At 43.5% G+C, this 24,892-nt stretch overlaps 1 protein-coding gene across 18 annotated transcripts in view; it reads right to left on the bottom strand.

Moving 5' to 3' along the window:
* Window positions 1–23,880, bottom strand: part of SOD3 (superoxide dismutase 3) — a 155,565-nt gene extending 131,685 nt beyond the window's left edge. For 2 of the 18 annotated variants that reach the window (XR_008717021.1, XM_055588165.1), the window contains exon 1: window positions 21,644–22,571. The gene's annotated coding sequence lies outside the window, so the exon portion shown is untranslated. Of the gene's footprint in view, window positions 1–9,070; window positions 9,347–9,523; window positions 9,823–20,031; window positions 20,190–21,146; window positions 21,564–21,600; window positions 22,585–22,608; window positions 22,845–23,665 lie in introns of those variants that run through there. The other 16 variants (XR_008717015.1, XR_008717018.1, XR_008717019.1 and 13 more) reach the window with 14 other exon arrangements.
* Window positions 23,881–24,892: the final 1,012 nt, after the last annotated feature.

Here is a 24,892-nt window from a genome sequence, read left to right as displayed (position 1 = left end):
AATCAGATTTCATCAAATTAAACATCTTTGTGTTTCAAAAGAGACTATTCAGAAAATGAAGAAGCAAGTTGTAGACTGGGAGAAAATGTTTACACACTGTATATCTGGTAAAAGACTTGTATCCAGAATAAATAACATAATAAATAAGGAAGACAACAATTCAGTTTTAAATGGACACAAGATTTGAATAGACATATCACAAAGAAATGAATCACTAATAAGCCCATTTTCAAATGCTTAACAGAAGGACTTCCCTGATGGTCCAATAATTAAGAATCTACTTTGCAACAGAGGGAACATGGGTTCAATCCCTGGTTGGGGAATTAAGATCCCACATGCCGAGGGGCAACTAAGCCTGCATGCCACAATTAGAGATTGTGTGTGCTGCAACTGAGACCCAATGTAGCCAAATGAGTGAATGTTTTTTTTTAAGATAATGGTGATGGTTGTACAGTGAGAATGTAATTAATGCCACTGAATTATAACTTAAAATGGGCAAAATGGCAAATTTTCTGTTTATATATTTATTTTTAAATGCTTAACATCATTAGTTTTCAGGGGATGGCAAATTAAAACCACAGTGAGACACCACTTAGCACCAACTATTTGCACCAATTATTGTCTGACCAACCTAGATAGCATATTGAAAACAGAGACATTATTTTGTCAACAAAGGTCCATCTAGTCAAGGCTATGGTTTTTCCAGTGGTCATGTATGGATGTGAGAGTTGGACTGTGAAGAAAGCTGAGCACCGAAGAATTGATGCTTTTGAACTGTGGTGTTGGAGAAGATTCTTGAGAGTCCCTTGGACTGCAAGGAGATCCAACCAGTCCATCCTAAAGGAGATCAGTCCTGGGTGTTCATTGGAAGGACTGATGCTGAAGCTGAAACTCCAGTACTTTGGCCACCTCATGCGAAGAGGTGACTCATTGGAAGAGACCCTGGTGCTGGAAGGGATTGGGGGCAGGAGGAGAAGGGGACGACAGAGGATGAGATGGCTGGATGGCATCACCGACTCGATGGACATGAGTTTGGGTAAACTCTGGGAGTTGATGATGGACAGGGAGGCCTGGCGTGCTGCGATTCATGGGGTCGCAAAGAGTCGGACACAACTGAGCAACTGACTGACCGACTGATAGCCAATAACAAATGTTAGCAAGGAGGTGGGGAAATTAGGCCCCTCATACATTGCTGGCAGGAATGTAAAATGTATCTAGCTGCTTTGAAAATAGCTTGACAGTTTCTTTAAAAGATAAACATAAAGTTATCATTTGACCAAGCTAAACCACTCCCAGGAAACTACCCAAGCAAAATGAAAACATATGCCAACAAAGAGACATGTTCATGAATGCTCATAGCAGTATTATTTGTGATATACAATCACATATTCATCAGCTGATGAATGGATAAACAGAATGTGGTATATCTATACAATGAAATACAATTCAACAAAAAAAAAGGAAAGAAAAGAGATGAAATACTGACATATGCTTGTTGTATAAATGAGCCAAATATGGCCAGTGTGTATTGGTCCCTAGGGTGTTTATTTCTTCAGACTGAAACCTATTAGCCAAAAGTCCTGATAAAACTCGAATGGTTATGGATCCACTTATCCTAAAAATATTCCAAACAAGCAGATTTTTAGCAACTTAAACTTCCCTGATGTGTGTATAATGTGTAATGTGTGTGCAGCTCAGTCGTATCTGACTCCATGGACTATAGCCCACCAGGCTCCTCTGTCCATGGAATTTTCCAGGTAAGAATACTGGAGTGAGTTGCCATTTTTTTCTCCAGAGGATGTGTATGCTCCACTTAACCTCACCCCATATCTGCTAGCAATCAAAAAGGTATGCCCTGGGCCCCAAGACCCCATACTACTGTTCTCCATATGTCTGACCTGGAGATTGCCAGGCACTGCAGAGTAATATTACCTAAACACACAAGCCCCTTTTCTGATCCAGCTCTCTATTAGTTCCCTTGCTCCCCTCTTCTTCTAGATGATGACCCCAGAGCCATAAGTCTCTGGATGGTCTCATCCTGAAAGATGCTTCCTCTCCAATGCAAGCTTAAGCACCACGCAATGAAATTCCTCGTGTGTTACTGCCTCTCTGGGTCATATTTTTATCCTTCATCAGACTGGAAATCCTTTGCACAGCCTATAAGTCTATAATATGGATGAACCTCAAAAACATTACATGAAGTGAAAAAAGCCTGACACAATAGACTATATATTTTATAATTTCAAATGTTCAGAAAAGGGCAGTATGTAAAGACAGGAAACAGATTGTTTGCTTGAGGTTTGGAGCCACTTGTTTGAAATCCCAAAGACCCAAGCTTTGGACTCCAAACTCCTAATGTCCAGTCTTATACCAGAGCCTGTCACTTCTGTGCAAGCTCTGTGCAACAGCATGGGAATGGCTCTCCCTGCTTCCTCCCATAGACATTGGCATCACCGACTTTGTTTCCTCAACCATCTCTCTCTTTTCATCTTCCTGTGTTACAACATAACCTGCGAACTGAATGAGACATTTATAAAAATTTTTTATTTATTTATTTTGGCTGCGCTGGGTCTCTGTCGTTGCTTGCACGCTTTTCTCTAGTTGCAGCAACGGGGGCTACTCTAGTTGCTGTGTGTGGGCTTCTCATTGCAGTGGTTTCTCTTGTTGAAGAGCACAGGCTCTAGGGAACACAGGCTTCAGTAGTTGTGGCTCCCAGGCTTTATAGCACAGACTCAATAGTGGTCGTGCATGGGCTTAGTTGTTGCAAGATATGTGGGATCTTCCAGGATCAAGGATCGAGCCTGTGTCTCCTGTATTGGCAGGTGAATTCTTTACCACTAGGCCACCAGAGAAGCCCTGAATGAAACTAATTATAAAGATCACTGGTTTTCTAACATTTGTGAGCTCTTAATTCCTCTCTTTCCCCCCAGTTCTGATAAAATCACAGTATGTGAAGCAGATGTAGTAAGACCTGAGGAGATGAGAAGACAGGATCCAGGGATTGTCTCTCCCTCCTTTTGCTCCCTACCTGGGCTGTGTCTGCAGAGTCGTTAGGCTCTGAAGGATGTAGTTTGGAAGCTACTAACCATAGTCCTACTTTCTTATTCAAAGCAGAACGACTGACCCCCACAAGAGGAGACGGTACTTCCCCGAGGCCCCACAGCTTCCTCAGTGGCAGACACTGAGGCAGGAACTTAGGTCTCTTCACTCTCTCTCCAGTGATTTTGCCACAACAACGAGGGGCTTTCCAGGCCACATTTTCCTGAGTGCCAGTATTGTTTCTAGAATCTGAAAATACCCAACCAAACAATAGCAGGGTGTCAGAAAAGGTCACCTGGAGAAGGAGGGAGTGGCTGAGTTCAGGCCTGAAGGATGAATTAGCCAAGAGAGCTGAGTAGCATTTGATGACATACTTAAGATTTCTCAAAAATCAAAATAGAGTAACTATGGTTCAGGCATTGAAAATAAACCCCAGGGGCCATTGTGGATGTGGTTTCAGACACATTCCTATATCACTGAGAACTTGAATTTTCTGAACTGTATCAAACTCAAGGACGCCATCAGCCATTTTCAAAACCAGTATCTCCTAGCAGGAGCTAGCTGCAACATCTTTCAAAGTTTCAAAGTTTAGAACCCCAACCACTCCTGACTTAACAAGCACCTTTACTTCTTGCCAGCTCCAACCCTAATTCTTGACAAACAATTTATCCAATCTTGGCAGGGAGTGGGGGGTACCTTTATAAGTTTCCCCTATTTTGTAGTCCTGTTCAGTTCAGTCGCTCAGTCATGTCCGACTCTTTGTGACCCCATTGCAGCACACTGGGCCTCCCTGTCCAGCACCAACTCCCAGAGTTTACCCAAACTCATGTCCATCGAGTTGGTGATGCCATCCAGCCATCTCATCCTCTGTTATCCCCTTCTCCTCCTGCCCCCAATCCCTCCCAGCATCAGGGTCTTTTCCAATGAGTCAACTCTTCGCATGAGGTGGCCAAAGTATTGGAGTTTCAGCTTCAACATCAGTCTTTCCAATGAACACCCAGGACTAATCTCCTTTAGGATGGACTGGTTGGATCTCCTTGCAGTCCAAGGGACTCTCAAGAGTCTTCTCTAACACCACAGTTCAAAAGCATCAATTCTTCGGTGCTCAGCTTTCTTCACACTCCAACTCTCACATCTATACATGACCACTGGAGAAACCATAGCCTTGACTAGACAGATCCTTGTTGGCAAAGTAATGTCTCTGCTGTTTAATATGCTATCTAGGTTGGTCATAACTTTCCTTCCAGCCAAACATAATTCAAGGTGAACTTCTTTGAATTTCTACTTCCTGGGCTGCAATCCTAACAAACCCCAAATAAACATTTTTTCCTTCACCAGGTCTCCATTCTTGGAATGCTTGGTTAACACATTTCACCTTGAGGGGACTGCATATGCAAAGATCCTGAGGCAAGAGAGAGAGTGATAACTTCAATGGTTTCAAGTCTGAACACAGGTCATGTGATAAAAGATGAGGCTGAAATAGCTACCAGACGCTAGATCATGAATGACAATGAATACCGTGCTAAGGAGTTTGGGCTTGAACTTTGTCTTGAAGACAGTTAATTACAAATAAGCTGAAGTCTCATATCACTCAAAAATGGATCTTCTTTTTACATTTATGTTCAGGTGCAAGAAAGGGCCCTGTCCTTAGTTCCACCGTGCAGAGCTTATACATATGTCACTAAGTACTTTAACAACAGAATGGTCTCCTTTGAACAATTCTATTTATATTTAGGGTTAGTAATACAGAATGAAACTTATGAAATACACTGATAGAAATGAGCAAGTGATGTGGTTTGGGGTATGGGAAAAAATGAGGGACAAAGGGGTATGATCTGCTTTTAAAATCTGCCAGGAGATAAGAGACTCTGCAACTATCGTATGCAGAGGGCGTGGTCTGGTCAGTTTCCATCCATTTCAGGTTTTAAGCACCACCCAACAACTTTCTGCCAAGCAGAAACTGGGAAAGTTATATATGCAGAATAGCACTCTGGCCCTGGTGAGGATAATGGTTTAAGTTGATCAGGATTTGACACATGGAGTCCAGTTAAGATGTTGTGGGAGGACAGTAGCAAGGCAGTGATGGCTGGCAAACTGAAAGCCAATAAAGAGATAATATTGTCAGGATCTGATGAATGATTAAGCTGGGGGATGAGAAAAAGGAAGGCATCAAGAATGACTACCAAATTTCTCCTTTGGGAAACTCAGGCACCTGGATGGATGGTAATGCCTTTCACTAAGACAAGAAACACAGAAGGCACAATATGTCTGAACTATGAGGCTATGAGATCCATCCATCAGTCAGATGCACTTGTCGACACATATCGGAAAACTCAATCCCAAATGGTTGAAACAATAAGGGTATGTAGTATCTCATATTACAAGTGTAGAGAAAGGGTGCTTTCTGAGCTGGTTATTTCAGAAGCTCAACAAATTTATCAAAGACCCAGGCTTTTCCAACTCTATACTGTCCTCCTCAGCGTGCCTATGAGCCCCACTCATCTCTGTGAGCAAGATGGTCCAGCAGCCCCAGGCGTCACACCTTCACACACTGGACTAGTTCCCTAGGGCTGTTAAAACAAAATGTCTCAAACTGAATGGCTTACGACATCAAAAAATTATTGTCTCACAGTTCTGGAGGCCAGAAATCAGAAAACAAGGTGTTAGCTAGGTTAGTTCTTTCTGAGAGCTTTGATGAAGAATATTCCATGCCTTTGGTTCCTGGTGTTAAAAAAATTCCCCGAGTTCCTTGGCTTCAGCTGCATACTTTCAGTCTCTGCCTCCATCATCACTCAGCACTCTCTCTGTATCTATGTCCAAATTTGCCTTATTTTATAAGGACTCCAGTTGTACTATATTAGGGTCCACCGTACTCCAATATGACCTCGTCTTAACCTCTTACATCTACAATGACATCATTCCCAAACAAGATCAACTTCTGAAGTAACCTGCAGTTTAGGACTTCAACAGACGTTTTTGGTGAAACATGATCAACCCATAATGTACATTAGGCAGAAAGGGAAGGTGATGGTTAATTTGATTGGGTCTTTTGTTGCCTAAATATTCAGTCAAGCATCATTCTGTGTGTTTCTGAGAAGGTGTTTGAGGATGAGATTAAATGAGAGTAAGGCAGATTGCCTCCCTAATGTGGGTACCTGCGTGCATGGTAAGTCACTTCAGTTGTGTCTGATTCTTTGTGACCCCACGTAGCTCACCAGGCTTCTCTGCCCATGGGATTCTCCAGGCTAGAGTACTGGAGTGGGTTCCCACGCCCTCCTCCAGGAGATCTTCCCAGATCAGAGATGAGATCCACATCTCCTGCATTGGCAAATGGGTTCATTACCACTAGCGCCACCTGGGAAGCCCAATGTGGGTGAGCCTCATCCAATTAGTTGGAGGCTTGAATAGAACAGAAGGAGCAAACTTCTCCCCAGGTAAGAGAGAATTCTTCTACCTGACTGCCTTCACACTGGGACATTGACTTTTTTCCTGCCTCTGGACTCAAACTGAAACATGAGTTCTTCCTGAATCTTGGGCCACTGGCTTTCAGACTAGATCTACACCATTGCCTCTGGTTCTCAGCCTCCAGACTCAGACCAGAACTAAACCATACATTCTCCCAGGTCTCCAGCTTACTGACTCACCATGTCACTTTTGGAACTTACTAGCCCCCATAATTGCATAAGCCAAGTCCTCATGATAAATCTCTCTCTCTCTCTCTCACTCTCTACATATTTCTTTGTTGTTGTTGTTTTTCAGTGATTAAGTCATGCCTGACTCTTTGCAACCTCATTGACTGCAGCGTGCCAGGCTCCTCTGTCCTCTACTATCTCCTGGAGTTTGCTCAAATTCATGTTCATTGAGTCGGTGATGATATCTAACCATCTCATCCTCTGCCACCCTCTTCTCCTTTTGCTTTCAATCTCATCCAGTATTAGGGCCTTTTCTCTGTATATATATCTGGTTCTCTGGAGAATCCTAATGATAAAGGGAACCAGCTCTTCTTGGTATCCATTTTGTCTTTCTTTTAGAGTCAAGAAACCTTACTCAGAAGCTTTGTTGTCATCAGCCACATTTAGGGAATGGGAGTGCCATGATTCACTTAGACCAATCTGAATTCATCAAAGTGGCTTGGGGAAGATATGCAAATGTAAGCAGCTCTTCACAGGAAACCACCCTTAGCAGGAAGCCCCTTTCCTGTCACTTTAGCAAAGCTCTACTGTAACTCACTTCTAAATCAGGCACCCCCAGGCTCTACTAATCTCCCACCCAAGCATACCTTTCGAATCTTTTAATCACATAGTACGTTGCTTGGCTTGTTGGTTCTTTTCATAGATCAAAGAAATAGAAATGAAGAATAAATAACAGATGACCAGTGCTCTTCCTCAGCTTCCCCTTGAGTAAACTCAACAAAGTGTGTGACTGAACTATGTGAACAAGATAACATCCAGAGAAAGATTAGAGAAGTTGGTAAGCCCACATCCGCGCCTGCACACACTGGTGGATGGTGACGACTCTGACCTCCTATCTCAATGATTAACTGAGGTTCCTTTTTTGTTTCCATTTAAAACTTTCTTGGCCAAGCAGAATCTTTGGAGGTGGTTCTTTGGGGAACACTGAGTCCAGCATCTCCCCAGATTGCCTGCATTCTTATTAAAGGCATCTTTTCTTCCTACAGACATTCGTGATTATTGATTGTGTAAGTGGTGATCAGTGGGACCCAATTTATTTGTTAACACAGACTAGAACAAAAGTAAGACTCCTCCAGCACAGAAGCAGGGGAAAGGCTTGCCAGGTCAGCTACAGCAGCCGGCAAGTGTTGGGAGGCAAGAGAGCCTTAGGTCAGGACACAGGCAGCCAGGTGCCAGTATCCAAGAGTCAGAGAGACACCAATGAAGGCTTGCCGAGGCTCTAGGCCAGTAGAGCATTGCCTCGTGTACCTTGTTGGGGTCAGAATCTGCCTCAGCTAACAAGCCCTTGGACTCTACAGGTGATGCCTGGGGGGAAATGGAGTTGTCTGGAAACAGGGTGAAGTTCAGTTCAGTTCAGTTGTTCAGTCATGTCTGACTCTGCAATCCCATGGACACCAGGCTCCCCTGTCCATCACCAACTCCCAGAGCTTACTCAAACTTGTATCCTTCAAGTGAGCTACTGAAGGCAAATCTTGTCTTCCAGTGTAAACAGGAAGATATTTCCTCAGCCATGGAAATGTCAAGATTTCTAGAATTTGCCCACTAATGTCATTCCCACACTCATTCTTACCATACAAATGAACTCAAAGATGCTTCTGTTCTCAGCGACTCCTCTGTGAGACAGTCACATTATCTGTCTCTGTAAATGTCTGTTATCACAGACAATAAGTTCATCTCCATACGCTGGATGTTCTGAAAGATCGGTACCCACCTGCTTCCTTCCCTTTGGGAGATTATGCTCTATTCCAGACCCCAAAACAAGAGGCTATAGTTAATATTGCTCATGTATATATAAGGAATGGGGCTTCCCTGGTGGCTCAGATGGTAAAGAATCTGCCTGTGGGAGACCTGGGTTCGATCTCTGGGTCAGGAAGATCCCCTAGAGAAGGCAATGGCAACCCACTCCAGTATTCTTACCTGGAGAATCCCATCGACAGAGGAGCCTAGCAGGCTACAGTCTATGGGGTTGCAAAAAGTCAGATGTGACTGAGTGACTAACACACACACACATATACACACATATACACATAGGAATATTTCCTAAATGCTGGGCACTGAGCTGAGGACTTAATGTGTCCTATGGTTTAGTTCTCATGATATAGTGAATACATACTGTTATTTTCATTTCATTACAGAAAATGGAAGCTCAAAAATATTCCCTGACTTGTTCAGGTTTAGACAAGGAGAGGATTTGGGACTCTCATTCAGCTCATTTAAGCCTGTGTTCTTGCCCATAACACATGGGACAAGTAGTACCTATTGGAATTAGAGAAAGTGAGAAGCTTTTATGGATAGGGTCAAGATAAAGAGCAAAGATCTCCTGAAAGGAGAAAGCTTACCTTAAGGAAGCTCCCCTTGAACGATGAATAGAATTTATTACAAGTTTTCTTGCTTTTTTTTTCAGAGTGAGATGGTGAGACACAGCAGGGGGTGACAGATTTCTCAAGGTCATGCCACAAGTCGCTAGCCAACCCTAGCCTGTCACTCAAAGTTCCCAGTTCCCAGCTCACTGAATTCAGCTTTGAAGTGGCTGGGGTGGAGCTCTGTCAGGAATTTTAAAAGTCTGAAATGAAACACCCACCTGCATCTTTCCCCTTCTCCTATCCCCCTCTCTTGTCTCCCCAGCCTCTGCAAACAACCTTTTTATCATCCCTCCCACCAATCCATAAACTCTCCCAGGAAATGCCAGGACCTGAACACCATATTGGCCAGTAGGGACTCGGTCAACTTCTTTGCCTTCTGGCTGTTCTAAACAAACAAAGGGCAGTGCACAAGTTATTAGTAAATACCAAGGCTTAGTTTATTGTATAAAACTTCAATCCAACAAATAAATGAGCCATCAAGTTTGAATTTATGTAGCATTCAAAACACATTAAAGGCATTTGACCATGACAAAGGCCTTTCCTGTTTTGAATGATGAAGCCAGCACGGCAAATACCCTTCGGATGAGACATTAAGCGAGGTCCTTTCAGTTTGTCTCTGGGGACTGTCAAGGTGGAAAGCGAAGGTTCCGGCACTCTTTCTAAAGAACTCTTTTGGGAGAATCCCATCTTGGCGAATGTCTCCTTTCTTCAAAACAGAGTTTGTGAGCCTATAATGGTCAGAACAATGACAACCGCTCAGCTAGGAGTCATCTAGCTGACTGCCATGAAGCCCTATACTAACTGTGAGATATTCCCAGGGAGACATCAAGGAACCAAGACTTTTCATGAAAGGATTCTGATAGCTGATCACTGGAGGGTCCAGTTGCTATTGTGGACTGTCTCTGAGCAATTTCATTGTCTGCAAATTGACGAATAATACCCCTCAAAGGGTAGTGAGCAATGAATGAGATAATCCAGGCATTTGATCAGTTTCAAAGCCTTGTTCAAATAAAAGGTGTTATTATTCATAATGTATAAGAATAATAGTTCAGCTCCACCTTTTCGCTCCATTTCAGTTTTTCTTGCTTCAGCTTCAAGCAACAGAAATTGTCTCATTCTGCTGGTATTTGTGCTCTTGCTGGAAGATTTGGGGTCTCCCTGGTAGCTTAGACAGTAAAAAATCCACCTGGGTTGGATCCCAGGGTCTGGAAGATCCCCTAAAGAAGGAAATGGCTACCCACTCTCTGCTCTAAATGAAGCTGCTACTAATAATTGGAAGTTGAGTCATGGGAGTTGAGTTTCATTTGGTCAAAATTGAGCCTCCATGTAAACAGGTGATTCTCAGGCAGGCATCACCTAGAGACTTAGAGAGTGCAGGAGAATATTTGTGCGGTCTTCTTCCCAATGCACTTCAATTCCCACCCAAATGAAGAACAAAGTCAAAACTTAAAAGTACCCCCTACCAATAAACACCCCCAAATAGAACTCCAACGAATCTAGGTAGGAGAGGTTGGAAAGGGAATATTCATTCAACAAACTGATTGGGTGCTCACCAAGTTCCAGCACTGTGTTGGCTGCTGAATTACAAAGATGAGTAAGACACAGGCCCTGCTTTTCAGGGCAGTGAGACATAAATAGATATGCCAGTAATAGATGTGCTTCAGCTGGAAGCTGTGACCAACTAGCTCTAACTTTCGAGGTCTAGTTCTATTCCCTTTTTGGGGGCGGCTCTTGGGGTTAGGACTGTTCTGTGTGCATAAGGGTTCTAGTTATGTTTAGTGCCTCTTTCTTTCACCTGCAGCGTCCTGGGTCCTCAGTCTCACCCTGGGGTGGCTGATCTCAGTGGATGCACCTAAAGGTTCATCTCATATAAATGCTCTACTACAAGGAACACAGCATGATCCAAGAGAGCCAAAAACAGTCACGGATTTGAAGAGGACAAAGAAGACAAAAAGATTGAAGAGAATAAAGCCAGCCCCTGGCTTCTAAATCTGAACTTTTGTGTAAGAGCTGTAAACACTAATATTGACTAAATTCTTATGCTATTCTCTCAATCTCATTAAATTGTCACAACCCTGGAAAACAAATATGTACTTCCCTGATCTACTGCTCAGGAAATGGAGGCTCAGTGTAAAGATCTTTTCTAAGATCCATAGCCAGTATAGTCAGGATTAGAACTCACATTTCACTGACTTCAAATCTGGACTCTGAACTGTGCATTGCACTCTCTCCTCATCCAAGCCCTTTTACCCTGGACTTCTTGTTAAAGGCTTGATCTTTCGAAAACTCAAGTTCTTGAATCTTCTGAAAAATCAACTTCTGAACATCAAAGTTTGGGTGAGATGATGTGTGCATGTAAAGCTCCGAGTACAATAACTGGACCTACTAAGTGCTGAATGGATGACAGCTCCTTCTCCTTCTACTGTCATTATTATCATGCTATGGCAAGAGCTCAGAGAATAGAACTCAATTCTAGCAGAAAGCCTGGGACAAGTGAGACCTGGAAGATTATCAATATATTCAGAGCAGAACCCAGGTCCTAAAGAAAAGACTGCTGCTGCTGCTAAGTCGCTTCAGTCGTGTCCGACTCTGTGTGACCCCACAGACGGCAGCACACCAGGCACCCCTGTCCCTGGGATTCTCCAGGCAAGAACACTGGAGTGGGTTGCCATTTCCTTCTCCAATGCATGAAAGTGAAAAGTGATAGTGAAGTCGCTCAGTCGTGTCCGACTCTTTGCAACCCCATGGACTGCAGCCTACCAGGTTCCTCCATCCATGGGATTTTCTAGGTAAGAGTACTGGAGTGGGGTGCCATCACCTTCTCTGAAAGAAAAGACAGAACTGGGCAATTTCTCAAGACTGCTTATGGAAAGACAGAACTTTGTGCTAAGCAGCAAGGTTCCCAAGTATGTGTCCATTCATCCACTTTTCCATCCATCCATTCATCCATCCAACAAAATCTTCTTTTTTTAATGTCATTTTTTAGTTAATTTTATCTTATTCTAATATTTAGGGACTTCCCTGATAGTCCAGTGGTTAAGACTTTGTGCTCCCAATGCAGAGGCCACAGGTTTGATCCCAGGTTGGAGAACTAAGATCCTGCATACCACACGACACAGCTTAAATAATAATATTTATTTGACTGCACTGGGTCTTAGTTGCAGCATGTGAACTCTTAGTTGCAGTATGTGGGATCTACTTCCTGACCAGGGATCAAACCTGGTCCCCCTGCATTAGGAGTGTGGAGCCTTAGCCACTGGACTACCAGGGAAGTCCCTAACAAAATTTGTCTATGCATATCTAATGTGCCTGGCACTGAGTTTGAAAGGATGAACAAAACAGATGTCACTCTGATCCCAGGAAGTTCATAGGTGGGGAAGATGCACAACAGTAAACACACAAGTAAATAAATACATCCTCACAAATTGAGGAAAGCATTATGGCTGTGATGCACAGGTGCTGTGCTAGAGCTCGGTGGAGGAGGGCCCCTACCGAGAATACATGGTCAAGGAAGGCCTGTCCAAAGAGGTGACATTTACAACAGATTAGAAGGATAAGAAGAAGGAGAGGGTGGGACAGAGTGAACTGAGTGCTGCCCTCACCGAGCTGCCCACAAACCACCTACTGGCAAGTCCTACTGGTATAACAGTTCACCTGCAAACTCTCAACTAAAGTGGGAGTGGAAAGTTTTGTGAATGACTCTCCCTGAACTGTTGGTTCAGAGACTACGGCCCTCTGGTTCTAACGGTGGTGTCCTGCAAGGCGTCAACAACAAGGACTCCAGTAGGCACAGACTAGCTGTTGTCCAAACCCTCCCCCAATTCCTCATGAGATACAGTGAATGAAGGGGTTCCGGGAGTGGATCTGGGGACCCTGGTGGGGACACACCACCCAATGAGCTTTAGTCAGCCTGTTTTCCAAAGCCCCAAACAGAGCACTACTGCTATTTACATTTCAATGTAAATTAAGCTGCCTTCAACTAGCAAGGCTGTGTAAACTAGTGTTTAATGTCAGGTTTATATTAATATTTGCATTAACAAGATTGATCGTTTACATAACAATGCATACGTAAAGTCTGGGCTAGGTTTGGGTTTACACACATTTGCATAATGTTTACAGATTGATTGATTCGACAAACTGTGCATAAATTCACGTCAACTGCTAGTTGTTTGTTTATTTTTTCTACTGGGGCTTGATAGCCTATATCTTAATAAATGGGTGAAACTGAACCTGAGTCCTCTGTTATAACCTTCACAGAAGATTTAATAGTTCTGAAAAGTAATTTTCGATGAAAAAGAGTGAGATGAAATCATTGTGGCTATTTTCTCCTTTCATCTCCAGCACTGAGTATAACAAGGAGGTCACCAGCTTTAAACTATGCTCTAACAGAGATAAAACCCAGCTGTAGGCAGAAAATCTAGATTCAGGACTCCCTCTACCTGTGCCATCCTGGAGAGTTTCCTAGAGAAGTTCAGATTTGGTGGGGACCTTAACAGATCATCTGAACCTCTGCTACACTGGTCCCCAGAAGGCAGATGAGGGCAGCTTCTTTTTATGGCTTCCTTTCATTCCTTTTAACCAGCTCCTCTTGGTTAAAGAATGATCTGGATATTATCCCCCAACCTCAAGCAGAGGGAAATCTGGAAAGGAGCAGAAGCAGAAAAGAAAGGCACAATGCAGAAAGAAATGAAAATTAACTAATTAAAAATTTTTTTAATTATTTTTCGTGGACCTCCAATAGTTCAGTTAATCACTTCCTCAATTTGTGGCACAGAGTCTACATGGGCCGCAAGGCCCTGGTTTCCCCTCCAATTCATCCCCATCCTACAAAGAGGTACCACACAAATAAATGTGCCCAGCAGATCCCTGCAGATCATGGAAATAAATGAAGACCAACTAAACGAGAATAAGCAGAGGCAATTTACTCTGAGTCTGCTATAGCAAAGTCATCCACTGTCACTTGCATCCTGGCAGGGACTCAAAGGCAGCCAAAGGAGTGGGAAAGCTTTATAGTAGGAAAAAAGAGAAGGCTTCCAGAATACCCTGATTGGAGAAGCTGTTGGCATGTTAAGTTGGAGGCCAGCTAACTACAAGAGAGATAGCCTATGTGATTGGTTAGTGGTTCCTATTTAACTTTCTCTGATTGGTTTTCGAAGATGGAAGTGGGGGCAAATATTAGACAAACTGTGAGTTATTAATCAAGTCCTGGCTGTACATACAAGCTCAGTCACTCAGTTGTGTCTGACTCTTCGCGACCCTATGGACTGTAGCTGGCCAGGCTCCTCTGTCCATGGAATTCTCCAGGCAAGAACACTGAAACGGGTTGCCATTTCCTCCTCCAGAGGATATTCCTAACCCAGGGATCAAATCCACATCTCCAGCACTTACTTCCTTGGCAGGCAGATTTTTTACCACTGCACCACCTGGAAAGCTCCTAGTCCTGGCCATTTGGGGTCAACCCACTCCAGTACTTTTGCCTAGAAAATCCCGTGGACGGAGGAGCCTGGTAGGCTGCAGTCCATGGGATTGCTAGAGTTGGACACGACTGAGCAACTTCACTTTTAGTTATCACTTTCATGCATTGGAGAAGGAAATGGCAACCCACTCCAGTGTTCTTGCCTGGAGAATCCCAGGGACGAGAAGCCTGGTGGGCTGACGTCTATGGGGTTGCACAGAGTCGGACACGACTGAAGCGACGCAGCAGCAGCAACAGTTGATTAACAGTCTGACTTCCTACAAGAAAGACAGCAGGCTGGCTTCCTAGGCTAGTTATTGAGTTAACTATTGGTTTCCTGGACAGGTTGCTGCAGGTGGTGCGTTAGAGTTCTATTTTTATACATGGTCTGTCCATTGTCTGTTTGTATGTTCATTCTCAAGATGCAGGTACCTTATAAATACACAGTGGTAAGTCAAAGAAGCAGAAACATCTTATGACATCCCTTATAGGTGGAATCTAAAAAGACATGATACAAACAAACTTAACTTACAAAACAGAAACAGACTCACAGACTTAAGAGAATGAAGTTATGGTTGCCAGGGGGAAGGATGGGGGAAAGGATAGTTAGGGAGTTTGGGATGGACAGGCACACATGGCTGTATTTAAAATGGATAACCAACAAGGACCTCCTGTATAGCACAGGGAAGTCTCCTCAATGTTATGTGGCAGCCTGGATGGAAGGGAAGTTTGGGGGAGAATGGAAACATGTCTATGTATGGCTGAGTCCTTCTGCTGTTCACCTGAAACTATCAAAACATTGTTAATCGGCTATACTCCAATACAGAATAAAAAGTTTTAAAAAATACATAGTTTTATTTTCTGTGTGTTTGTATTTTGAACTTACTAGAGAGTACTGTGTTAAAATTTCTTGCTTATCTAGTCACTCAATAATAAGAGTCAAGGGTGTTATCTGGATTACTATATGTGGTGAGGACAGGGAAGCCTGGCATGCTGCAGTTCATGGGGTGGCAAAGAGTTGTACATGACTTAGCAAGTGAACAACAATATCAGACATTGCACCTTACAGTTGCATATATACAATAGAGTGTATCCATTTATACATACTTTCACATTTAAGAGTTGCCTCTGGTATCCACTACCACTAACAGGGCTGAGAGCAAGATCCTCATGCATGTTCACATAAGAGTATACCAGAGTAGGCCCGATTCTTTATAGTCTGAGCCACCAGAACCTTTTACAGTTAGGTATTAATCTGAAGTTCATTTTTGTATATAATATGAATCAGATTCCTACCTCACACCATATGCCAACACCATGTGTAGAGCAATACTTCTCTTCTCCACTAATTTTTGGTGGCATATTTATTATGATAAAGTTACTGTTCCTGTATTATTCTGTCTGAGTTTCTGTTCTATCAGTCTTTTCCTGGGCCTGGCTAAAATTCTAAAATAGAAGATAGGTGAATGGAAGGAGTGAAATTGGGTACACCCATGAAGCCTCCATTTGGAGGTTTATTGGATTTTGGCTGTTTTATTATTATATGCTAACTTCCTCTATATTTGTTTTTAATATCACAATTTAAAGGAAGACATTTTAAAATGCATGGTTTAGGGCTGTAGGGTTTTCAGTGAGAAAGCCTGAGGTCCCTGACATTCTAGTATCAGGAATTAGTCAACTTTTTATGCAAAGAGTCAGGAGTAAATATTTTAGGTTTCGCAAGTCTAAATGAATCAACTTTGCCCTTGTGGCATGAAAGCAGCCATAGACAACATGGTTGCAAAGAGCATGGCTGTGACCAATAAGGCTTTATTTACAAAAACAAGCTGGCTGGATTGGGCCTAGAGGATACAGCTTACCAAACCCTATGCTGTAATACGTGTAGTAGTTTCCTTATCCACATGAGGTAACCATGACCTTTCATTGTGAAACTCATCAAGGAAACCATTATCTTTTTATCTTTTTTTTTTCCTTTTTAAAAATTTTCTATTGGATTATACCCCTGCAAAAGGGAATGGCAACCCTCTCCAGTATTCTTGCCTGGAGAATCCCATGGACAGAGGAGCCTGGTGGGCTACAGTCCATGGGGTCGCAAAGAGTCGGAGACAGCGGAGTGACTGACACTCTGACCTTCATAGCTGATGTACAATGTTGTGTTAGTTTCAGGTATACAGCAAAGTGAATCAGTTACACACATACATACATCCTCTCTTTTTTAGATTCTTTTCCCATATATTCCATTACAGCGTATTGAGTAGGGTTCCTTGTGCTCTATGTTAGATCCTTATTAGTTAACTATTTTATATAGTAGTGTGTATGTGTAAGTCCCAAACTTTTACTTTATCCCTCTCTCTGACCCCATGGTAACTATGTTTGTTTTCTACATCTGTGACTCTATTTCTGTTTTGTAAATAAGTTCATTTTTACCTTATTTTTAGATTTCACATATAAGTGATATCACATGATAAAAGATATTATTATTTTTGATAAGAGACCCAGATCTACAGAGCTGGGCATCAGATGTGTTCATTTGCTATCCCACTATTACTTATAATAAATGATGTGATAAATTATATCATAATAGATAACCAAAATAGTTTTCAGAAAATCATAAGGAAAAATATACAGATTATTATACAGCCATTAAAAAATGTTTACAGAAATCATTAATAGCATATGTAAATGTTTATGATATAATACTAACTTTAAAATGAGCACAAAAATAACATATATACATAAGATATAAACTATATTTTAAAATGTACAGAGAAAAACCTAAAAGGAAAAATGTTAGTGACCACTCTAGATGCATAAAGTTATGGATGATTTTTAATTTCATCTGAATACTTGTATGAATTTTCTTTTTTTTTTTAATAGTGGAGCTATATTATTTTTTACATAAAAATATTTTCTAAGGAATTTTAAGGATGATATCCATAAAACAATCTAGATGAATCCCGTCAGTGTCAAGGATGGACAATAGAAAAATTTTCTAGGGACTTCCCTGGTAGTCCAGTGGTTAAGAATCTACCTGTCAATGCAGGGGACATGGGTTCAATCCCTGGTCTGGGAAGTTCCCACACATCATGGAGCAACTAAGTCCACGCACCACAACTACTGAAGCCTGCATGCCTAAAGCCTGTGCTCCGCAACAAGAGAAGCCGCTGCAAGTAGAGAGTAGATCCCACTCTCAGCAACCATAGAAAGCCCGAGTGTAGTAACAAAGATCCAGCATAGACAAATAAATAAATTAAATTCAAAAAGAAAAGCTTTCTAGTTACATCCCAGTAATTCAGAATGTGCAACAATTCCAACTAAAAACAGCTGCACCAGGTAGGGGCATGAGGGGGTTGCACTAGGGAACAGAATGAACCACCAGGGGCTGTGGGCAGCAGGCTTTGTAGTATCAAAAGGGTGAAGTGCCCCTGGTTCCAGAGGAAGGATACAGTAAGCTTGCTTGAATAAATCTTTGGGCCAGCAAGGAACTGAGAGAAAAGCAAGAACTACACCTGGTCTGTTTAACAGGGCTAAGAGACCTGGTCTCCAGGAGCAGAGTGGGAACCTTGGCTGTTGTTGTTCAGTCGTTCAGTCGTGTCTGATTCTTTGCACCCCCATGGACTGCAGAACCTTGGGGTTAGGCCATTTGAAGACCTCCTGATTTTATCAATGCCAAGGCAGCCTATAATATGAAATCTTAATTTTAGGCCTTGCACCATACCCATATTAAAAATGGTGTTAATGGTAGGATTCTCCAGGCAAGAATACTGGAGTGGGTTGCCATTTCCTTCTCCAATGGTATAAGGGAAATCAAGAGGATTGACAGCAAGGAGATGAAGTAGAAGTTGCCATTGAATGAGCAGACTAAAATGAAGGAGGCTCAGACAGCACCCTGAGGGAAGGGTACCGCTCTTTCCAAAATGCTTTGCACTCTTCAGAAGAATCTTTCTTATTTCAAGTGTATTGAAGAATTGGCAAGGCTGGTCTTTCTGGGAAGATCCTCAAGGGCAACATTTTAGGGCATTTGAGCTCATGAAGATGATGAACACTGGCAGGCTCCCATCCTGGAGCCTGTTCAACACCTACCAGCGGGTCTTGCTAGTGTGATTTTAAATGCCCATAAAAATCAAGCTTTATTGATGGGGAAAACATAATATCTCTTTGGAAGTGGGCCCTGTTTTGTGCAAAGAGAGTATCCACAATGTTCCAACTATAGATAACTGACACAGGAGTCCTCTGGGGCTATCTCAGCCTTGAACGTAAAGGTCTGAAGAACTCATTAAAAACAGCATGATTGGCATCTAAGTTATGCTGCTTTTGCCTGCATTTCAGATGCCCCATCGGGTCAGAGACCAAATTATTTTCACTATGTGGGATGAAAAGAAGTTTGCAGTTCTTTCTCAGTTTGCTTTGGGCACATGCATGTGTGTCACTATTATTTTTTATCTTCAACTCATCAAGATTGAATTATTTTCTGTACATTTACATCCTCACACAGGAAAGAGGGGGTGAGTATGGAGGTTGAAAGCCCCTTGACTTGGACAGGGATCTCATATCTGCCCTTCCCCCCATGTATGTGGGCATACACGTGCGCGCACATAACACACACACGCACAGAGTTGTACACTAATGCCCTATACAGCCGGGGCGCCAGCCTCACTTTGCTACTTGCCACCCTCTTCTGTCACTCCTGCCAGGAGAGCATGAGCAGATATCACTGTGTCTTCCTCTTGGCAGCCCTTCTGTTTGGCATGCTGTTCCCTGCCCGTCTCCTCTCACCTTCACCTCCTTCCTCACCGTCTTTTCCTGGCTGACCCATAGTCACCCTTTGGAGCTCACTTCCTCAGAGAGGCACGTCACCAGGCCTGAGGCAGTGATCTGCAGATGGAGAGGAGTGGGGCAGAGACTAGGGTGAGAGCAATGGGGCACAGGTGGTGGCCCTGCAGGTAGGAAGGGCTGGCCTGAGGGCACCCCCTGCTTTGAACCCTCAAGGGCTCCTCCCTGCCCCCAGGAAGTCATCCAAACTCCTCAGAGTCTGATGTGAGGCACTTTTCTTTCCACACTTCATCTCTTGCCGCTTCTCCTGGCTTCCCTCCAGACCTACTAAACACCTACCCTCCCCAGATAATTTACCCTATTCTAGCATTGTTTCTTCACTTTCTGATCCCCTTCCTCCGCTCTGCTCCTTGAGGGCTGGCACCAGGGCTCACCATGCACTGGTGTCTCCCCAGCACCCAGGACTGGGCTTAGCACAGAGCAGGCTCTTGGGAAATATGTCCTGGGGAGTAGGGGGTGGAGGAGCTGGATTTCCTGCCTGTGGGATCAGAGCACAGAACCCCTCAACAGCCCCATCTATACTGCCAGCCTCTGAGAGTGCTACGCAGTGCAGGCTGGGGCTGGGATAGGGAAAAGAGAAATTAGGGGTTAAAGAGCATATAGTAAGTAACAGGAAATGTTCACACGGAGGTAACAGTGAGAACAAGACCTTGTTAGAAGTTCCTCCAGAATCAGAAGCTCCAGACCCCATGCTGTCTCTGCCATGAGCTTGCTGGGTGGGCTCTAATTCAAGGGATTGCCCTGGGGTCTAAATTCAGAACTTCCTTAAGCTGTCGGTCTAGGACACTGCTGTGTACATGGTGAATCCTGCCTAAGGAATGCAAAGAAATGGTTTAGGTTAATTAAAAACACACACAAAACACATCTGCAGTTTTTTTCCACGTGCTGCCACCTTTTTTCTTTCCATTTAGAGAACATGTTCCCAGGATAGCCCTGGGTTTAAGCTTTGGTAGACATGTATATCATTTCAGTCCTGGTTCCACCACTTAGAACCTGTCAGAGGGCAGCCAAATTTTTTGGTAAAAGGACAGAGAGGAAATCGTTCAGGCTTTGTAAGCCTGAACCTCTCAACCCTGCCTTTGTGACAGAAAAGCAGCCACAGACCACGTATAACTGAGGACATGGTCAAGTCCCAGTGAAACTTTATTTACAAAAGCAGACAATGAGCTGCTTTGGTCCACTGGCCATGGTTTGCCAACCTCTCTCCTCAGTGATCTCAAGTATATCACATTTCATCTGAAAAAAAATTGAGGGATATAATACCTACTTTCTAGCAGTTGAAGCGATGTTATATGAAATTCCCTTGACATTTTTTAATGAACTAAATCACTAGAGAAATATACACCAGCAGTAGTGACGGTAATGTAAATGTGTTATTGTTTCATTAATAAATCACATTTATTTAGTACCCCCTGTACACGAGGTGCAGTGCTTTCATTATTTTCCTGACTCCTCACTAAACATCTCTCAAAAGAAAAAAAGAAAGCAATTGACTCCAATTGACTGATAAGGAAACAGAGGCTCAGAAACAGGCTCAAAAGTTACACAGGTGATTGGAGACAGGGCTGAAGTTTAACTAAGCAGTTTTCACATCCAAAGCAGTGGCCTCGGTAGAAAAAAAAAAAACAGAAATGGAAATGTGTGAGGGGTGAAAATAACAAGCAAATAGATGAACAAATGGGCATACACAGACAGGTCCCAGTTGTGTTTAGAAGGAGGACAGGGCCAGGCCATACTCCTTGGTTATCAAAAGATGGCTGATACTTGCCATGGCATCTGGAGCAAGACACTTCCCTATGCTTCTCCTGGGCGGGGCCCCAGATTTAAATCCTAAACAAGACGAGCTCTCGATGATGGGTTCTGCCAGCAGCGGAGAGCTGGCCTTCTCTGCAAGGGATTTCCTAAGTCACAACGTAGCCCTCCAGAACTTTCTGGGCCTGCCTCAGCCCCAGGGAAGGCTGGAGCAGCCGGTGCCACTTGAGCGCTGAGTCCCCTGCCTGGAGGAGGCCAGATTTAGCAATCTGTCACTCACAGCCCGCCTCATCGTGACACAGGGCTCCGAGATGCAGGCAGCGCAGGCAGGCAGAAAGGCATCTGTCGGCGGCGCGCAGACAGGGATTAGAGAGGCCGGGGGAGGATAATGATGCCATTTGCTTTTCTATAAAGCGCGTGTCAGGAGGAAAGGATTAAGCTAATTGAAGAAATCTCCAGCACTTACGTCAAAGGTGGCTGCAAAGCGATTGCTTTATCTTGCATCTCACCTGCTTCAGAGACCCAGCTCGAGGAAGCCTACCCACGGCTCCACTTTGTCCCCAGCAACTCTTTTCAGAAATAGTTTGAGTTGGCGTTAGCCATTCTGCAAAGGAGAGAGGAGCTAAAAATAAGCTCATGAGAAAGCGGATCCCTCCCTGCCTTTTTTTTTAAACTTCCAAAGCTTACATGGAGTTTCCCAGAGAAAGATAAAGAGCTGGTTTTCCTGAGCTGGTTTTACATATCTGTGTACATGTAACAGGCAAAATAAATGTCACTGAGGGTGTACATACTGCAGTGGGACAGGTGGCAGCCATCTCAGACATTTTTTTTTATCTTTCTGGAACATTACCTTATGCTCCTGGGAGTCGTGTTGCATGCAAAGGGAAAGCACAGACTTCAGAATAATTTATCACTGGTCTCCCCTCCTGTAACACCTCGAGTCCCAAACATCTCCAAGCCCAGAACCAACCTGAAAGGCATAGGCTTTTGTCTTCTGTCACACAAACGCAACTCGGTTTTTGAGGTTGCCAGGTGACAGATTTTTGCATCCTCTCTATAATGAATTTGGGAACACAGCAAATCATCAGAAAGGTTTCCTCCTTCTTTTAGTTCAAGGTATTATACTACATCTACTCAAATAATGGGCTTTCCAGGTAGTTCAGACAGTAAAGAATCTGCCTGCAATGCAGGAGACCCGTGTTCAATCCCTGGGTCGGCAAGATTCCCTGGAGAAGGGAATGGCAACCCACTCCAGTACTCTTGTCTGGAAAATTCTATGGACAGAGGAGCTTGGCAGGATAGAGTCCACAGGATCACAAAGATTTGGACACAACTGAGTAACTAACACTACTCAAATAATATTTGACAAATGGCTGCTATTTCCCAATGAATAAAATATCACATCTGAAAAATATAATCAGCTGCTTAATTTTTACCATGATACACTCTTTGACTGTCGTAGAAAATGGATTACCTGATGAATTCAGAGATGTTTGTTTGAGTGCTTGGGACTGGAAACCTGGCTTCATTCTCTGTCACTCTCTAGCTTTTTGACCTTGAGTGAGTTATTTCGACTCACTTTGATTTCTTCATTGGTATCATGAGGGAGTAACACTGCCCACGTTGAGCTGTTGTGAAGGTTACATGAGATGGCTCGAGAAAGGCAGAGAGGAGGCAGTCCGGAGTGGGAGCTTTCCTCGTTGTCATCATCTGCCAGAAATGCATAAGGTATTGTGTTAGTCAGGGTTCTTCAGAGAAACAGAACCAACAGGATGTAAATATGTATGTATACAGAATAAAGAGAGAGGCGAGTGAATTTTAAGGAATTGGCTCATGCAGTTGTGGGGGCTGGCAAGTCCAAAATGTGCAGGGCTGGCTGTCAGGCTGGAAATTCCTGCAGGAGTGAACGTTACAGTCTGGAGTCCAAAGATAGTCAGGAGGCACAATTTCTTCATCTTCAGAGATCTCAGCCTTTTTTTCTTAAGGGCTTGGACTGACTGGCTGAGGTCCACCCCCATTACAAAGGGTAATCTGCCTTAGTTCAACTCTATTGATTTCAATGTTAATCACATCTTTAAAAAATATATTTTTACAGCAACATGTAGACTGGTGTTTGACCAAACAACTGGGCACCATAGCTTAGCCAAGTTGACATGTCAACCATCACAGGTATGTTACCTCTATCACAGGTATGTTACTACAGGGAACGGGCTTCCCTGGTGACTCAGTCAGTAAAGAATCCGCCTGCAATATGGGAGACCTGGGTTTGATTCCTGGGTTGGGAAGATCCCCTTGATAAGGGCATGGCAACCCACTCCAGTATTTTTGTCTAGAGTCAGGGACAGAGGAGCCTGGCAGGCTGCAGTCCATGGGGTCACAAAGAGTCGGACACAACTGAGCAACTAAGCACAGCACACACTACAGAGAACATCATAGCTAACCAAGCAGCAAGCATGGACTAAACCGTAGATTAGCAACACATGCATTTATAAAGGCACAGCAACAACACAAAAGGTGCGACCGCCCATCACCTGCTTAGCGCCTTCGTCCCAGGACCTATCAGAAGCTGAGAAGGAGGAAGAGCCCCCGGTGTGATGGAAAACACTTCATGCTCAGAGCTGGCCTCTCTTAGAGCTCGTGTCCCGGTTCCAGCCTTCTCTGCCCTGAATGAGTGTGCAGCTCCTCAGGCAGTTCCCTGGATGTCTCCAAACTTCCTGAGCTGCAACTCATAAGAAACACATCAGCCCTGCCTCCCGCATGGGGAAACTGTGAGAGGAAAATGAGGCAACTCTTGGGAGGGGCTTTGTAAGTAAACCACGAAGAGTCCTAATAGACATAACACATTATCTATCCCACAGGGACGTAATGTCCCTCTGGACAGAGGGAGTCCAGTTATTAGTACCAAAACAAGTAAAAGGCAACTCTCCTAGATCATAAATTTGACCTAACTGTAATATTAGCTGATATCATTAATATTTTCAATTAAAATTAATCTTCTCATTATCTTGGAATTTCAAAAGGTTTTTTGGCTGCAAATTCAGTGACTGAGTTGTCTGAACATTAACCTTTCCCCCCATCCCAATAAATTTTCACTGCATTTGGGCAGAGGTCAAGTTCCCAGGTGGTACCAGTGCTAAAGAACCCGCATCCCAATTCAGGAGACGTAAGAGACACAGGCTCAATCCCTGGGTCAGGAAGATTCCCTAGAGGAGGGCATAGCAACCTACTCCAGCATTCTTGCCTGGAGAATCCCATGGACAGAAATGCCTGGCAAGCTACGGTCCATAGGGTTGCAAAGGGTCAGACACGACTAAAGCAACTTAACACAGCACAGCATAAGTATTTGAGCAGAAAGAATTTCATTGCATTTGAGCAGAGCTCAAAGCAGCAGGTCTAACAAATGTTTGTTGTAGGTGATTCATTCATTACAGAGATGTTTATGGAGTCCTCGCCATGTGCCAGGCACCACGCTGGGCTTTGGTTGGAGGCGGGGGACTTGAAGTGCTGAGTCATAGCACAGTGTAAGTGCTCGGCAAAGGCCAGCTATTTATTATTTGCTCATATGCTATTATGTGGTCATTTTTGAAAAAGAAAGATAGAATTACTGCTTTAAAATATAGATAAATATGAGCCAACCTTCCTGCCAACCTCGGCAGGTTTTCTAGGCCAGCAACTCAGGGTCCTTTCAATATCACTCTGAAGTCAGGGGACCAGGAGCCCAGATTGAGGCAATCATTCTTTGGAGAACTTCACCATCA

The sequence above is a fragment of the Bubalus kerabau genome, chromosome 7 (assembly GCF_029407905.1).
Source record: "Bubalus kerabau isolate K-KA32 ecotype Philippines breed swamp buffalo chromosome 7, PCC_UOA_SB_1v2, whole genome shotgun sequence".
NCBI lineage: Eukaryota > Metazoa > Chordata > Mammalia > Artiodactyla > Bovidae > Bubalus > Bubalus kerabau.
Note: the sequence above shows the minus strand (reverse complement) of the source record. Positions and strands in the feature narration are given on the sequence as shown.